Genomic DNA, 14,062 nt, shown 5'->3' with positions numbered 1-14,062 from the left:
CACAATGTAATCACATAACCTGCACCATGTGTGAAATGATCTGGCGCGAGCAAGAAGAGAACACGAGACTTGAACAAACCCACTTAGGAGTTTATTAGAGAGGGAAAGTGCACACAGAGAGGTAGAGAGGCTGCCTCTCTGATGTGGGAGGGTCTTCTGTTTTGTGTTGCTTTCATTGGTTAATCAATAAAGAAACTGCTTGGCCTGATAGGTCAGAACATTGGTGGATGGAGTAGACAGAACAGAATGCTGGGAAGAAGGGAAGTGAGGGCAGACGCGATAGAGCCAGCCACCAGGTCAGACATGCTGAATCTTTCCCGGTAAACCACCTTGTGGTGCTACACAGATTATTAGAAATGGGTTAAGCAAGATATGAGAGTTAGCCAAGAAGAGGCTAGATATAATGGGCCAGGCAGTGTTTAAAAGAATACAGTTTGTGTGTTATTATTTCTGGGGCTAAGCTAGCCATGCTGGACGAAAAGCAGGCCTGCTCGCCTCATCACTACACCTCTCTGAGCACAGGGGACAGAGAGAGCAAAGATGGCACATCCAGCTTTTAAAGGCTGCCTAGCACATGCACACAGGGGGAAGATGTGGCTACATCACACGCTGATGATGGGTGACCCACGCCTTGCATATGTGCACAAGGGGTTTGCGTGGCTATGTCACATGCTGATAACAGGCGACCCGGAAGTGCAGCCTTATGGGTGGCTGAATAATTATATTCCACCCTTTTGTTTATTATAAAAATTTGGTGTGTTTGAGGATCTTAATGGGTGGGAATGGGGCATCATAAGGTCTCTCATGACTGCTTCATGCTGACTTTGTGGGCGTTGAGGAGTTGGAATGTTTGACCATGTCCTGGGGTGGCTGATTACTGCTGTATTTTCTGAGGAACTGGTCAACTAGCAGCTTGGACCTCGCAAAATTCTGGAAAGGCAGAAATTATGTTTGGAAAAAATTTTAGATCCTAGAGATTAACAGAGGAGAGTCCCAAGATGGAAGAAAAGGCGTTTTTCCCCCCTTAGTTCCCAAGACCAGGAATGACAAGGAAAGAATTAAATGATACTTATTCCGGGCGAGTCTGGTCTGTTTATGTGGGTCCAATTGGCTCCCTGGAGCTTAACATCCAGTAAACACTGCTGCAGTCAGTGATAAAGCCTGTTATGTTAAAGTTTATTTTGTGGGTTTTTGGAGTTTGGGGCTACAAACTCATTATTGTTTCTTACCGCCTGGGCTTTTGACAGTCCTTATACCTCCGGCTCTATATTTAATGATGGTTCCTGTTATAACAGCTGAGTAGTTAACTGGAAATTTAAGTATGACATTGAAAGCATATAGGACAAAGAAGAAAAGGGAGAGTATATGGAGTTTTTGGCACAAGGGAGTTGAATAAGGATGAGACTTTCATTTTTTGGAACTGGAGAAAGAGTGGCTGATCCTGGTGCCCTCTGGAACTTAAGGGAACAGGGCCCTGTTTGAGTTACTGTATAGGAGGGGGTATCTTGAGCTGGAAGAGTAAAAGGTTTAAGATGCAGCAGGTGAATCCAATGAGGAAGTCCCGCGAGCTTGGCAGCTGTGGGAGTTACAAGAATTACTTTAAAGGGGCCCTGCCATTTAGGTGAAAGGGGTGAGGGGTGTTGGTCTGGGAGAGAGAATAGTACCTGATCCCCTATTTTAATCAGTGGTGGGCATGAATTAACACATGGTTGAGGTAATGAGTGGCCCATGAAATCCCATAATAGGGAGTGAAGATGGGATAACAGTGGAGTAAGCAGTTGATCAGAAAGGGGAGAGGATTTAGGTGGGAGGCCAGGGGTTAAAATTGGTCGCCCATACATGAGTTTAAAGGGTGAGATAAAAAGGGGGCCTTTGGGGAGAGCCCTAAGCCTTAGTAGGGCCAGAGGCAAAAGTTTTACCCAGTCAAGGTGAAGCTCCTGTGACATTTTAACAAGAACATTTTTTTTTAAGGAACAGTTAGTTCATTCTACCTTCCCTGAAGACTGGGGGTGGTATGGGATATGAAAATGCCAAGGGATGTTAAGAGCCTTAGACAAATTTTGGGAAATCTGGGAAGTGAACTCTGGGACATTATCTGATTGAAGAGAGATTGGGATTCCAATCCGGGGGATGATTTCTCAGAGAAGAACGTCAGAAACTGTCTGGGTCCTCTTATTAGTGGTGGGAAACGCTTCAACCCATCCAGACATTGTGTCCACCAAGACCAGGAGATATTTAACTCTTCTGACTGTGGGCATATGAGTAAAATCAAGCTACCAGTTAGTTCCTGGAAGGGAGCCCCTGGCCTGGTGGGTGGGAAAAGGGAAGCTACGGTATTTGGTCTTGGGATCTGACTTTTGACAGATTTGAAAAGAGGCAGTGATAGCTTTTAAAAACTTTAAGTCCTCAGGGGTGTGTTGGAGGTGAGCTTTAACAAAATGAAACAAAGCTTTGCTATTAGGGTGAAAGAGGTAGGACAGGATTTGCTGGGTGTCAGGGGTGTCTGTGAGAATGTGGGCTGTACTGTATGAACCCCCTGAGGTGATTGAGGTAGGTTTGGGCTTTGGAATGCTGCTGTTTCCGCTGCTCAGACAGCCCAGTTATTTCCCTTGGAAATAATGGAACTGTCGGTCTGATGAGACCAACAGTGAATAATTCCTATAGCTTTGGGGATATGGGAGGCTTTTAACAGGTCCATAATGTAGCCTGAGTTAGTTATGGATTCTCCTTTTGTTGTAAGAAGCCCACACTCCTTCCAGATAGCCATGTGGGACAGAAGGATATGAAAGGCATATGTGGAGTCTGTGTAAACATTTAAAGATTGTCCCTTTGCTAACTGAAAGGTATGGGTAAGAGCTATCAACTCAGCCTGTTGGTTAGTGGTATGGGCAGGGAGTGCCTGTGACTCCACTATCTCCATATCTGATACTATGGCATAGCCTGCTCTATGGGTCCCATCACATAAAAAAGAGCTGCCATCTGTGTACCAGGTATATGTGGCCTGGGACAGTTTGCCCTCCTGTATATGTGAGGGGTGGGGCAGTAGATTCTCTAAGATCTCTATGCAGGAGTAAGATGAGGAGTAATTAATGTTGAGGTAGGAGATTTGAGATAATAAGGGATGAGCAGTGTTGGAAAGTGAGTGTGGCATCTTCTACCAGTGCCACCTGGAGGGAAAGAACTCCGGAAGGGGGTAAAGTTTGTAAGCCTTTGTAAGTTAAGAGATGGGAAAGATTGTGGTTGGAGAAGACAGTGGTGGGTGACCCAAAGGTTAGTTTTTTGACTCACGAATAAGAAGCTCAGCGGCCGCTAAAGCATGTATGCAGGGTGCCCAGCCCTGAGTGTTGAGGTTCATCTTCTTTGACAGGTATGTTACAGGTGCAAAAGAAGGTTCCAGTTGATGTCCTAGGACCCCAAGGGCATACCCCTCCTCCTCTTCTACATAGATAGAAAAGGGATGGGTTAAATCTGGGAGATGAAGAGCTGAGGTCTGGATAAGAGCCTGCTGGAGCCTCTGGAAGGGTTTAGTAACAGGATGGAGAAGGGGCTCATGCAGAGAGCTGAGAGCTGCTTCATATAAGGGGCGGGCGAGGAGAGAAAAAGAGGGGATCCAGGAACGCAGGAAGCCAGCCACTCCTAGGAATGATAAAACCTCTTCTTTGGTGGAAGGAACTGCAAGAGACTGAATTAGTTTTTTTTTCTGTCTAGAGTAATAGCCTTTGGGGTTGGGATTATAGTTAATCCCAAATAAATGACCTGAGGGGTATACAGTTGGGCCTTAGAAGGTGATGTTCTATAGTCTCTTTTGGACAGGAAATTTAAAAGAGCAGAGGTATCAGTTTTGCTGATCTCCAATGATGGGCTGCAAAGTAAAATGTCATCCACATACTGTATGAGCTTAGATATAGGGAGCGACAGTGAGAGCAGGTCAGAAGCTAAAGCCTGGCCAAACAGGTGTGGGCTGTCCCAGAATCCCTAGGGAAGGACAGTCCAGGTGAGCTGTGTGGAGAGGTGAGTGTCAGGATCAGTCCAGGTGAAGGCAAAGATGTTTTGAGATTGAGGACTGAGAGGGATAGAGAAAAAGGCATCCTTGAGAACTGGATGCTATGGCTAGGCACCAGAAAGGAAGAATAATTGAGTGGGGCTGTTGAAGAAGTGTGTGTGTGGGGGGGGAGCTGAAGAACAAGCAGGGGGAGGTGGCAAGGCAGCAGGAGGTAAAGGTAAAGCTTAGAAGCTGGGGATGCAGGAGCTGAGGAGACAGGGGTAGAAGCTGGGGCTGAAGGGACTAGAGAGACGGGTAGAAGCTGGGGGAATGAGGGTAGCTTCCTGCTGAGGTGGAAAAGGCGGAGATTCGTTAGCTGGGTCCAGAGCGGAAGTGGGGGGTTCTTCAGGTACAGATGGCATAGCCAGGAACATGTGAGCAGGTAAACAATTTGCAAGGACAGAGGGCTTAGACTTAGAGCTTAAATAGTAAAAGGCTTGGATGTAGGGAAACTCCTTCCATTTGCCTGTGGGCTGACAATAGAAAGTTACTGTAAAATATCAGGATTAAAGGTGTCATTGGGCTGCCACTTTAGATTACCATCTAAATTGTAATGAGGCCATTTTTTTGGAACAAAGGTGGACAAGTGTGGGAATCTGCAGGTAGGGCATTAAGGCCTGAGGTTTTAGGGCCTCTAAAAGGCACCCCAGGGAGGAGGCTGGATTGATAGGTTTGGAAGTTTTTTTTTCCCATGGTCAAAGCTGTGTAAACCCACAAAACAGCCACACTGCAAGGCTCACACAGTAAGACGTCTCTTGACTGTGGGCGGGGTGTGAATCAGCACAACACCACAGGAACCCGTGGCCGGGCATTCCTTGACCCCGGGTGGGGTGCTATGGCTTGGCTGGATCTGGTTGGGGTGACTCAGAAGCCAGAGAGGCCAGAGGCCACTCTAAGAGGCCTTTCTTTTATGACGAGGGAAAAAAGGAAAAGAAATGGAAAAAAAAGAAAGAAGAATCTGTTGAATGCACTGCACAGAATGTGCAGTGTTAGCGTGGGCTGACTGACCCCGGATCAGTCCAAACACGATTTTATTTGAGGGAAGCAAACCGCAGATGATTGTCAGTGAAGGGAACAACTGTGGCCTTGAAGACCATGGTTGGGGGCAGTCCCCCCATCTCTAGGAACTTCAGAGGGTTGCTGGGAACTCAATGGTCAATTCCTCAGGTTTGGAGAAACGGTTAAGCTGACCAGAATGGGGAAACTCACCAATTGAAGCCGGTGTTGTTCGGAGAGGTTGCGCTCAGGTATATGGAACATGTGGGTTGTTTTCAAGAAGGTCCTTGGTTTTGATTCTGACCCCAGGAGAGGGGTCTGGGGTAGGACTCTGACCCCAGGAAAGAGGCCTGGGGCAGAACAGTCTCTCGAGTCTCGGCACCAATGAAATGATGTGGCGCTGGTGCAAGCGAGAAGAGAACACAAGACTTGAACAAACCCACTTAGGAGTTTATTGGAGAGAGAAAGTGTACACAGGCCTGGGTAAAACAGTGTGCAGAGAGGGAGAGAGAGGGAGAGAGGGAGAGAGAGAGAGAGAGAGAGAGAGAGAGAGAGAGAGAGAGAGAGAGAGAGAGAGAGAGAGAGAGTCTCCAAGCGTGGATGACAGAGAGAGAGAGAGAGCAAAGATGGTGCGTCCAGCTTTTAAAGGCTGCCTAGCACATGCGCACAGGGGGAAGACGTGGCTACACCACATGCTGATGATGGGCGACCCACACCTTGCATATGTGTACAAGGGGTTTGCATGGATACGTCACACGCTGATGACAGGTGACCCACACCTTGTACATGCTCACAAGGGGTTTGCGTGGCTATGTCACACACTGATGACGGGTGACCCGGAAGTGCAGCCTTATGGGTGGCTGAATAATTACAATGTGTATATGTTATGTCCCTCTGTGTATATACCACATGTGTTCAGGTGCCTGTGGAGGCCAGAAGAACGTGTTGGCTCTTCTAGAATTGTAGTTATAGGTAGTTGTGAGCTGCCATATGGGTGCTTGGGACCAAACTCTGAGCCTTGGGAAGATTATCATGGGCTCTTAAGCTTTGAGTCATTTCTCAAGCCCAGATACTCTGATTTTTAAAAATAAACACTTAAACCAGGTGGTGGTAGCACATGTCTTTAATCACAGCACTCGGGAGGCAGAGGCAGGTGGATCTCTGTGAGTTTGAGGCTAGCCTGGTCTACAGAGCTAGTTCCAGGACAGACTTTAAAGCTACATAGAAACCCTGTCTTGAAAAAAACAAAACAAAACAGAAAACCACTTAAAAGTAGAATTTCTACCTGATTTGGCAACCTTATACATTTTAAAATTTTTTACTTTTTAGATTTATTTATTTTTATTTTATGTGTATGAGCATTTTGCTTACATGTACATCCATGTACCATATGTGTGTCTGATGCTTATGGAGGTTAGAAAAGGGTGTCTGTCCTAGTTAGGGTTACTATTGCTATGATAAAACACCATGATCAAAGCAACTTGGGGAGGAAAGTGTTTATTTGGCTTACAGTTCATATCACTGTTCATCATCAAAGGAAGTCAGGACAGAACTCAAACAGGGCAGGGTCCTGGAGGCAGAAGCTGATGCAGAGGACATGGATGAATGCTGCTTACTGATTTGCTCCCCGTGGCTTGCTCAGACTGCTCTTATAGAACCTAGGACCCGGTGCTCCAATGTGGGTCTCTGTCTCTGTCTCCTTTCATCGCCTGATGAAGGTTAATATTCAGGAGGATGCCTATATGCTTGTCTTTGGATTCACCTTCTTATTTAGCTTCTCTAGGATCGCGAATTATAGGCTCAATGTCCTTTATTTATGGCTAGAAACCAAATATGAGTGAGTACATCCCATGTTCCTCTTTTTGGGTCTGGCTTACCTCACTCAGGATAGTGTTTTCTATTTCCATCCAAACATAGCGGACAATGAGGACTACTGAGATTCCCAAGAACAATGGCAATGGGTTTTTGACCCTACTGCACGTACTGGCTTTGGGGGAGCCTAGGCAGTTTGGATGCTCATCTTACTAGACCTGGATGGAGGTGGATGGTCCTTGGACTTCCCACAGGACAGGGAACCCTGATTGCTCTTCGAGCTGATGAGGGAGGGGGACTTGATCAGGGGAGGGGGAGGGAAATGCGAGGCGGTGGCGGGGAGGAGGCAGAAATCTTTAATAAATAAATAAATAAAATAAAAAAATAGAACCTAGGACCACCAGTTCATGAATAACACCACCCACAATGGGTTGAGCCCTCCCCCACAAATAACTAAGAAAATGCCCTACAGGCTTGCCTACAGCCTGTTATTATGGAGGCATTTTCTCACTTGAGGCTCCCTCCTCTCGGATGACTCTAGCTTGTTGTGGAAAAATCTTTTTGTATACTGTGCACATACATGTGTTGCTCTCATTGGTTTAATAAAGAGCTAAATGGCCAACAGCTAGGCAGGAGGAGGTATAGGTGGGAAAGCCAGACAGAGAACTCTGGGAAGAAGAAAGTTAGAGTTGCCATCCAGATGGAAAGGGAGCAAGACATGCCAGAGGGCAGGTAAATGCCTCAAATCATATGGCAACATGTAGATTGATAAAAGTGGGTTAAAATTTAAATTGTAAGAGCTAGTTAGTAGCAAGCATAAGCTATCAGCCAAGCTTTTATAATTAATAAGTCTGTGTGGTTATTTGAGAGTTGGTTGGCAGGACAGAATATCCCAACCTATCCTGAGTCAAGTTGACTTAAATTAGCCAGCACAGTGTCTGGTCCCTTGTAACTGGAGTTACAGATGGTTGTGGTCCACCATGTGCATCCTCTGACGACCACTGAGTCGTCTCTCCATCCCCTATTTAGGTTTTCAGTGGTGTGGAGCACATGCTTGACACATTTCTAGTGTTTTGACTTTGCGGCTCACAATTCTCTGGCACCCTTTTACTTTCGTTTGTTAATGATCCTCACTGTGTTGTAGAAATTCCCTTATGCCTTTTCATTTTGGAAATTTTGTGCCACCTTTGGAGGATGAAAACATATACAATGACAGTCTCTTTAAACAAAATAATTCTTTGGGAAAAAAAAAAGTCCCTGTTGCCATGGAAACATATAACATTACAACTGCACACAGGAATCCCTTTGTGCTCTCCTGATTACACCAAGAGCAGGAAAGTTAGAGATTTACTAACTGGACACACCTGACCCCAAGGATGAAACACCTGCAATCCAGATCCAGAACCTGAGGCCATCAGGGCTAAGGTTCAGTTATAGAGAAATCAGTATGGTACGGTATAATGGGAAAAGAGCAAGACATCAGGACCTTCCCTTGTGGGAGTGTATGAGGGGAATGGGCCCATACAAGACTAAGACACAAAGGAACACAAAAGACTGAGTTAGGAAATAGCTCAGTGCTTATTCTGCTACATGCGCATATGCTTCACGCCCCCTTGAAGAATGAAAATTGCTCTTAAATTGTAGTGGAAGGTCTGGTCCCTAGAGGAAGTTCTTTCTCAAGACCAGGCATTTGGATAAGGGCCTCCATCCCCCCAGGGCCTGAGAAAAGTTCTTGCTTGCTAAAGGCTGTCATTCTTCTCTCTGGCAGGAGGAACTTGTGGCTTTTCCGCTGAGGTAAGAGGGTGCCTAGTGGAGTTATAGAACTTTGGAGAACAATAGGCATTTAGAACTTGCTGAGCCTACTGCTCTTGTCTCAGGAAAAAAATGCCACAATGAAGTTAATGGCTGCTTTCTGTCCCTGTATCATTGAGTCTGCCTTCAATCTTGCCTGTGGCCGAGCTATTCAGTGTAAAAGGTCTAGCCCTTTCTCAATAAATGTGGTGGCCAGCCATCCCGATTCTCCCTCAGAGCATGGCAGTTTCCTCCTTTCCCCTACAGACTCCACCTCCTCTTTGGGACCTGAACCCGGCTGGAGCAGGTTTCTAGCATTTCGACCTTTAAATTTTCTAAAAAACAATACTCTGTGTTTGTACATGACGTGCGCACACTCCTGCATGTGTGCGTGTGTGCATGTGTGTTGTGTGTGTGTTCACATGCATGCCAGGACATTTGCGTGGTGGTCAGAGGACAACTTGTAGAGCCAGCTCTCTTCTTCAGCTCTATGAAAGTGCTGGAGATCCGATTCAAGTCACTAGGCCCTGTTGTTTTTCTATTCCTACCAACATGGTATAAGGCTTTGGCTTCCCTCATCAACATGACACCAGTATTTCTATTTTGTTTTATTTATTTCCTTTGCATGTGTATGGTATGAATATGCATGCTTTTGTATGTGTGTGGGTGTACATATGTGTGGGTGCTAATGCATGTATGTGCACACACCTGTGGAGACTGGAGGTTGATGTCAGAAATAATTCTATTTTTTTTTGAGACAGGGTTTCTCTGTGTAACAACCAACCCTGGCTGTCCTGGAACTCACTCTCTATAGACCAGGCTGGCCTTGAGCTCAGAGACGTGCCTGCCTCTGCCTCCCTGAGTGCTGGGATTAAAGGTGTGTGTCACCACCTCCTGGCAGGAATAATTCTTTATCAAAGATTCCACTTTATTCATGGAGGCAGTATGATGGCTAATCTTGGTTGTCAATTTGCCTGGATCTGGAATCATCTGAAAACGCTGGCTGGTGGGTACTCCTGTGAAGGATTCCCTTCATCAGATATCTGAATTGGGAAGACCCACCCTGAATGTGGGTAGCACCACTTTCTGGTGGCTTCTCAGATAAAAAAGGACATGGAAGAAGGAGATTTTGGCTTTTTGCCTGTTCGCCTTTACCCTTGCTGGCAAGTTCCTCTATGCTGTTGCTGCAGCGTTCTTTCACTATTATTAGAAGCGTCTTCTCTGGGCTTCCTTCATAGACTAAACACAGGGCTTTAGGGTTTCAGCACCGGACTGTGTTGACTGAAACATCCAGCCTTGTGAACTGAGCACAGTGTGAGACAGCCATTCTTGGGCTACTCAGACCACACCCTGTAAGTCAATCTAAAAAAATCCCTTTTCAAATTCCTTCTATCAGTTTCTTTTCTTGAGAGTACCTTGGTTAACCCAGGTAGAGTCCCTCAGTCAAACCCAGAGCTCACCGATGTGGTCAGTCTTGCTAGCCAGCTTCCTCTGGGGGTCCTCTAGCTCTGCCTTGTCAGGCTGGAATTACAGGTCCACCACCACCATGCCAACCCAGCATTTATGTGGGTTCGGGTGACCGGAACTCCAGTCCTCAAGTTTGTGTGGCAGGCACTTCGACTTCTGAGCCATCGCCTCAGATCTTATTTTTGTGTATTTATTTTTATTTGTGTGTGTTAATATGATTATGCATATTAATGTGTATATACATAGCCCCGATCTTATTTTTCTGTATTTATTTTTATTTGAGTGTGTTAATATGCATATGCATATTAATATGTGTGTACGTATGTGTACATGCATACCGAGGGGCAGAGGTTGACTTTGGCTTTGGGTGTCTTCCTTAATCACCTTGGGCCTATTTTTTGAGACGGGACCCCTCACGGAACCCTTTGCTCACCAATTACCTAGTCTGGCTGACCACTAAATCCTCACAAATTTTGTCCCCTCTCCAACTCCACAACTCTGGGATCACAGGTAATAATTACCATGCCAAGCTTGCCATGTGGTACAGGACATTAAAGCTAAGTCCTCTGGCAAGCAGTTTTACTGGCAGAGCCACCTCCTCAACCCTCACCCCAATATTTAAAAAAATTACTTATTTTAGTATTATATGTGTATGAATGTTTTCTCCACGTATGTCTGTGGAGGATATGTGTGTTTGGTGATTGCAGAGGTCAGAAGAGGGCTTTGGATCCCCTGGGACTGGAGCTATAGACAGTCGTGAGCCATTATGTGGGTTCTGGGAACCTAACTCTGGTCTTCTGTAAGAGCAACAAGTACCCTGAACCACGGAGCAGACTCTCTGGCCCCGCACATCAATATCTTTTTTTTTAACGAAATTGATTTTGTTTTATGTTTTTGGTTTTTGGAGACAGAGCATCACTCTGTCATCCAGATTAACCTGAATCTAACTATGTAGCCTAAACTTGTCTCAAACATGGTAATCCTCTTGCCTCAGCTTTCTGAGTTCTTGGATTCGAGTCGACACATTTACCTGACTTTGTTTTGTTTTGAGACAGGGTCGCACTGTGTAGCCTGGCTGGCTGGCTGGAATGCATAGGAGAACTGATGGCCGGCCTGTGTCTCCAGAGTGCTGAGCCTGTACGTGAGCCACCATGCCTAGCACATTTCATTAATTTTGAATTAAAAAATATCTTATTGTACAGGTGTTTTACCTTGCACATGTCTCTGCAGCCATGTCTGTGCCTTGTGCTTGCAGTGACCAGAAGAGGGCAGCAGATCCCCTAAAACTGCAATTACAGACAAGTGTGAGCCTCTATGTGAGTGCTGGGAATTGAATCCCAGCCCTCTGGAAGAGTAGCCAGTCTTCTTAACCGCTGGGCCTTCTCTCTAGTTCGCATTTTTAAAAATTTGTTTTTAATGTGTATGTGTGTGAACTTGTGTGCGATTTTGTACACACATGCATGCAGGAGCCTGCCGAGGCCAGAAGAGGGCGTCAGATCCATTGGAAATGGATGTGATACTGGGAACTGACACCCCCCCACCCTGCTTCTGAAAGGGCAGTAAGTGCTCGCCACGGCTGAGCCATCTCTCCATCCCCTATATTTTACTTTTTAATTACAAATATTGTACATATTAAGTATAAGTTCTGAAATATGTATGCTCTGTGGAATTGCTAAATCGAGCTAATTGACATACATTAACTTACAGACTTATTTTACAGTGGAAAAACTTAAAAATCTTTCTTATAATTTTCCTTTGTTATTAAAACATAAAAGCTATACATATTAATGAGATGCTATGTGATATTTCAACACACATATACACTGGCAATCAGTAACCGAAGACTTTCATCAGCATCTTCCGCAGCTGCAGGAATCCAGAGTGGATGTTTCTTGTGTATTGCCAGAAAAAGTGCTAGTACTGGAGGGGGTCGTGGAAAGCAAGACACTTCTCATCTCAAAATGATTTTGGGCGAACGGCGAGCAGCGGCGGCGGCGCGGAGAGTGCTGCGGAGGTTTTGCTGGTTTCGGACCCCAGCGGCAGGATGGTGAAATCCTCCCTGCAGCGGATTCTCAACAGCCACTGCTTCGCCAGAGAGAAGGAAGGGGATAAACGCAGCGCCACGCTCCACGCCTGCCGCACCATGCTGTTTCTTAGTCAGTACAGCCGCGGCGGCTGCAGCAGCGAAAGTTCTAGGGTCGCCCTCCATTGCTGTAGTAACCTGGGTCCGGGGCCTCGGTGGTGCTCCTGATGTCCCTCACCCACCCCTGAAGATCCCAGGTGGGCGAGGGAACAGTCAGCAGGATCACAGTCTTTCAGCTAGTGTCCTCTACTCTGAAGAGCGGCTGAATGTGACAGAGGAGCCAACGTCTAACGACAAGACCAGGGTCCTGAGCATCCAGTCCACACTCACGGAGACCAAGCAGGTCACCTGGAGGGCAGTGTCGAACGGTGGTGGCAAGCTCCCGGCTGGGCCCCTGCCTGAGGGCAGCAAGGACAGTTTCACAGCTCTTCTGGAGTTCGCAGAGGAGCAGCTCCGGGCCGGCCATGTTTTCATCTGCTTCCCCAAGAACCATAAGGACAGAGCCACCCTGCTCCGAACCTTCAGCTTTCTTGGCTTTGAGATTGTGAGACCCGGGCATCCCCTCGTCCCCAAGAGACCCGATGCTTGCTTCATGGACTACATGCTGGAGAGAGAGGACCCGGGCTAGGAAGACTAGGTGCCAGCCCTGCCCAGTGTCCCTGTGCTCTCTCCCGGGTTTGTCCACATGTCGTGATTGTGCAGAATAAACACTCACTCCACTAGTGGGGTGCTTCTTCGAAAAAAAATGATTTTGCTTGGGAATCCCTTGCAGATGGTCTACCACGCATTGGGTTATCACTCAGGCTAGGTTACCTGACACTCGATAGCATCATCTGTCATCTCAGGCTCCCTTCTTTGCAGGGGCCAGGAGAGAGCTCCTCTTTCAGCTTTTGAGATATACCACACACATAATGGCAGTCAGGAGTCGCCTTACTGTACAAGAACACACTAGAACGTTCAACTTCCAAGTGTAGCTCAGTATACATTTGTGCTAGTCAGCGATTCTATTTTCTGTGATAAATGCTTTAAATCATTTTACAGGAGGGAAGACTTCTTTTGGCTTACAATTTCTGGACGTTAACCCCCCCCACACACACACACACTGGTGGCTAGCTCTGTTGTTTCTGGGCCTGTGATGAACCAGAACATTGTAGTGGAATGAAGCACAGGACAGAACTGCTTACTACTGACAGCCAGCAAGCTGGGGGCGGGCAGGAAAAAGAGGGTGACAAGATATAGTTGTCCCCAAGAACAGGACCCCAATAACCTACTTTCTCTAACTACGGCCCACTTCCAAAGGATTCTACCACTTCCAATAAAGCCATCAAATTATAAATTCACCAGTAGATTAATCCATTGATTACATCACAGCACTCATGGTTCACTTCAGCTGATTAGCAGGGTGTCGAGACTCTAACATATGAACCTTTTCGGGTGGACCCTGTGGTGGCTAATCTTCATTGTCAACCTGACTCTACTTGGAATTGATGACAACCCAAGTAGCTGGCACACCTGTGAAGGACATTTTGGACTGGATCATTTGAGGTCAGAAGACTAAGGACACAGAAAAAGGAAGTTCTTGCTTTTTGCCTCCTTGCCCTTGCTCTCGTCGACAAGTTGGTCTACCTTACTGCTGGGGCATCCCTTCACTGGAATCCCACTTCTTTGGGATTACAGTATATACTGAAGACTAGCTAAGACATCCAACCTCCTGGACTGCACAAATTGTGCATTTTTGGCATTTCTGTTGGGTGAAAGATATTGTAGAAATAGCTGGACCAGAGCCTATAAGCCACTCTATTAAATCCCATGTATATACATTACTAGTTCTGTTACTCAGAACATTACTAGTTCTGTTACTCAGAGTTTTA

At 46.2% G+C, this 14,062-nt stretch overlaps 1 pseudogene; it reads left to right on the top strand.

The window, feature by feature from the left end:
* Positions 1 to 12,081: 12,081 nt before the first annotated feature.
* Positions 12,082 to 12,938, top strand: LOC142841367 (ornithine decarboxylase antizyme 1 pseudogene; annotated as a pseudogene).
* The last annotated feature ends 1,124 nt before the right edge of the window (positions 12,939 to 14,062 follow it).

The sequence above is a fragment of the Microtus pennsylvanicus genome, chromosome X, assembly GCF_037038515.1.
Source record: "Microtus pennsylvanicus isolate mMicPen1 chromosome X, mMicPen1.hap1, whole genome shotgun sequence".
Lineage (NCBI taxonomy): Eukaryota > Metazoa > Chordata > Mammalia > Rodentia > Cricetidae > Microtus > Microtus pennsylvanicus.
This window is presented reverse-complemented; position numbering and strand designations above follow the sequence as displayed.